Source organism: Artibeus jamaicensis, unplaced genomic scaffold (genome assembly GCF_021234435.1).
Source record: "Artibeus jamaicensis isolate MK-2021 breed Jamaican fruit bat unplaced genomic scaffold, CSHL_Jam_final contig_311, whole genome shotgun sequence".
Taxonomy (NCBI): domain Eukaryota; kingdom Metazoa; phylum Chordata; class Mammalia; order Chiroptera; family Phyllostomidae; genus Artibeus; species Artibeus jamaicensis.
In genome coordinates, this window is record NW_026521717.1 from 8,697,129 (window position 1) to 8,701,097 (window position 3,969).

General features: G+C 39.1%; 1 pseudogene; it reads right to left on the reverse strand.

Annotated features, from left to right (window-relative positions):
- Window positions 1-1,541: 1,541 nt before the first annotated feature.
- LOC128627040 (obg-like ATPase 1) lies at window positions 1,542-2,724 on the reverse strand (annotated as a pseudogene).
- Window positions 2,725-3,969: the final 1,245 nt, after the last annotated feature.

A 3,969-nucleotide genomic window follows, 5' to 3' on the forward strand; every position in this document is an offset into this window, starting at 1 on the left:
TTTTGGAGGCGAAATACTTCTCCAAGGTATCATTGGCAAATCTGTTTTCCCATATAGTTGGTTCTCTTTTTATTTTAATACTGTTTTTTTAGCCATGCAGATGCTTTTTAATTTGATGAGGTCCTGTTTGTTTATTCTTTCTGTTATGTCCTTGCTTTAGAGGACATGTCAGTGAAGATGTTGCTGCGTGAAATGTCTGAGATTTTCCTGCCAGTGTTTTCCTCTAGGACTTTTGTGGTATCATGACTTATATTTAAGTCTTTTATCCACCTTGAATTTATTTTTGTGTATGCTGTAAGTTAGTGATTGAGTTTCATTTTTTTGCTTGTAGCTGCCCAGATCTCCCAACATCATTTATCAAAGAGGCTATTTTTACTCCATTTTGTGCTTCTTGCTCCTTAGAAAATATTAATTGACCATAGAGATGGGTTTGTTTCTGGGCTCTCTGTTCTGTTCCATTGGTCTATGTGCCTGTTTTTATGCCAGTAACAGGCTGTTTTGATTACAGTGGCCTTGTAATACAGTTTGATATCAGGTATTGTGATCCCTCCTACTTTGTCATTCTTTCTCAAAATTGGTGCAGCTATTTGGGGTCATTTACGGTTCCATATAAATTTTTAATTGTTTTATATCTGTGAAATATGTTATAGTATGCTGCTTTGTATCCCACTGTTTTGCCAAATTCACTTACTAGGTTTAGTAGTTTTTCAATAGAGTCTATAGGATTTTCTATGTACACTATCATGTCATCTGCAACAATGACAGTTTTGCTTCCTCCTCTCCAATTTGGATGCCTTTTTCTCTTTTTCTTGTCTGATTGCTGTGGCTACGACTTCCAGTGCTGCGTTGAATAGGAGTGGTGAAAGCAGACATCCTTGTCTTGTCCCTGATCTTACTGGGAAAGCTCTAAGTTTTTGCCCATTGAGTATGATGTTGGCTGTAGGTCTCTCCTATATGGCCTTTATTATGGTGAGGAATGCTCCCTGTGCTCCCACTTTGCTGAGTGTTACTATCATAAATGGGTGCTGTATCTTATCAAATGCTTTTTTCACATCTATTGATATGATCATGTGATTTTTGTCTTTGCTTTTGTTTTCTTTGGTTTTGTTTATGTGATGTATGATGTTTATTAATTTTTTGTCAAATGTTTTATTGAGTGTAGACATCTGAAGTACTGTAAAACACCCATTATCTGTAGATTCAGAAAGGAGCAAGCCACATTGTCTTCACTGTCGGTTGTGTCAGGTTTGGCATACATGATGGAGATTAATGAAGTCTCATGATTGTAATGTGGTTCCTGGAAAGCTTCTGCAGTTTGGAGTGGGGTCTTAATCATTTGAAAAGCAAAGCTGCTTACATTAGAGAACTTGCATTTTTATTGGAGGTACACAGTATTTTCATTTTATAACAAATACAAGTAATTTTGTTTGTTGAAGATTCCTACCCCCAATTGTGTTTGTTCCTTCAGTTTCAGAAATTTTAATTTAAAAAATTATACACATTTTTGAAATTGTATGTTTATCTGAGTAGTGGACTTAAATTTATTTCTTCTTCAGTTTCTGAGGTGTATTAAATTTGAAGAAGATAATATCTCCATCTTCAACAATATAATTTCTACCTTGTTGCCTGTACTTTCCAGCAGCCTTGGCTGTGTTTTCAGAACCTTCCTCTTTAAAATCTTCATATTTCATTACTTCAGCCATAATGAATTTTTTTTCAAAACCTGTGTGAATCTTTCCTGCAGCTTGAGGAGACTTCATCCCTCTTCTGATAGTCCATTCATGTACTTTATCTGGGCCTCCAGTGAAAAAGTATTCTAGTTGCAGTGCTGCAAACCCAGCCTTAATGCTCTTTGGCAAAGCGCTTTATGTCATGTTCACTTCCAGATGTTTCTGTCTCTCCTCAGCACTCAATTCTTGCAACTTGATTTCCAAGGCCCCACTAGAAGGAATGACCATGACACCTGGGTCATACCTGTCCACCCACTGTTTAATTTTTATCAACCATTTTTTCCAATGTGGTTTTTTTCAGAAAGATTAATCAAGTAGACCATTGGTTTTGAAGTCAGAAATAAGTGTTTACTCAGCACTTCAATCTCTTTGTCATTCCAATCGTGATAGAAGTGAACAGGTTTCTTTTGATCTATAACCGAGGATTTGACTTTGCACACTATGTCATATTCAGGTTTTAGTTTTTTATCTCCTCCTCTCACAGCCACTTTTTCTAGTTTATCTATAATGGACCCAATCATTTCCTCATCTTTAAGCTGAAGCTCTTCATGTATCAGTTCTATATCTTGGATAGGATCTACACTTCCTTCAACATGAGTGATATCATCGTCTTCAAAAGCATGTGTTAGATGAAAGTTTCCATCACAGGCACTAATATAAGATAAAAGAGCATTTCCCAGACTTTGGCCATTGTGAGCTCCTTTTACAAGACTAGCAATATCCACTGCATTTACAAAGGCAGGGATTTTGCTTGCAGGTTTGTGATACTGGCAAAGAAATCAAACCTTTCATCTGGCACAGGTATTCTGCTCTCATTTGGATCAATAGTGCAGAATGGGAAGTTTTCTGCTGAAGCCTGACTATTGGTTAGTACATTGAAGAAGGTAGATTTCCCAACATTCGGCAATCCAACAATACCAATTTTCAGGAAGGTTCCAAATCTTCCGATAATTGGGGGTGGCTTAATTCCATCACCTACCTTTTTGTGGGGCATTGTACTCAAAGGCAGTAATGGCACGGAGTCCCAGAAACAGTAGCAGATGGGTCCTACTGGCAGCTGGAGATGGTGAGCATATTATGTTTATTGACTTGTGAATGTTGTACCATCTTTGTATCCCTGAGATGAATCACACTGGATCATAGTGTATCATCTTTTTAATGTTGCTTGATGTGGTTTGCCAATATTTTGTTGAGGATTTTACCATCTATGTTTATCAGTGTTTTTGGCCTGAAGTTTTCTTTCTTTGTTGTGTCTTTATCTGGTTTTGGGATTAGGGTGATGCTGTCTTCATAAAAACTGTTTGGGAATCTTCCTTCTTTAATTTTTAAAAAATAATTTGTGAAGGATAGGGCTTTGTAAATGCTTTGTAAAATTCTCCTGTGAAACTGTCTGGTCTAGGGCTTTTGTGTGTCAGAAGCTTTTTGATTACTGCTTTAGTTTTATCAGCTCTTATTGGTCTGTTCAGGTAAAGGCATACAGTTTTGCAAGGCTACTTTTCTTAATTGATAAGCACTTTCTCATTTAACAATCTTAAGAAATCAATTGTTGTAATCCATGCATGAGTAGTCCGTGAAGCCAAAGCAGTTGTCTCAGTCTCCGTGACTACAGATGCAGCTTGAGAACAAAAACACCTAATGGATATCACCAAGGGGTGCACTTTACCTGGTGTCCACTTCAAACACTTCCCAGTTTTTCTGGCTCACAGGAGTTTTCTGAACTCCAGCAGACAAATAGGGCCATCCCCAAGTATAAGAACCAGTCTAATTTCCAGGCAGGTGAGGCCAGCCATGTGAGCCACACACCCAGAGGGCTCCAGTAGGAACTGCAGCACAGACATCATCCCTTGCCTCTAAGAAATACTCTAGACTCTGAGTCTGACACAGACCTGTCAGAGTCCAGCCCACCTGGGCTTGTCTTTTGGGGTTCTCAATGCAAACTGGAGCTGGTCCAGCCAGCTCCACAGCCTCAGCTGTGAGCCACCCCAAGCCATCCCATAGGGAGTAGCCACATAATGGCTTGGGCCAGTCATACTGCAGCTTCACCCCAGCACAGATGTCACTCCAGGTCACCTTCAATAAGGGATGTTCACTGTTCCACTGGTTCTGATGCCAAATCCAGTTTGAAACAAAAGCAGGAGAAATGTGCCATGGGATGCTGGCTGACATGCTCAGGGGGAGTTCAGTGCAAACCCAGCATGCTGATTGGTTAGCAACTGAGGCATGTTTATGAACCCAGTAC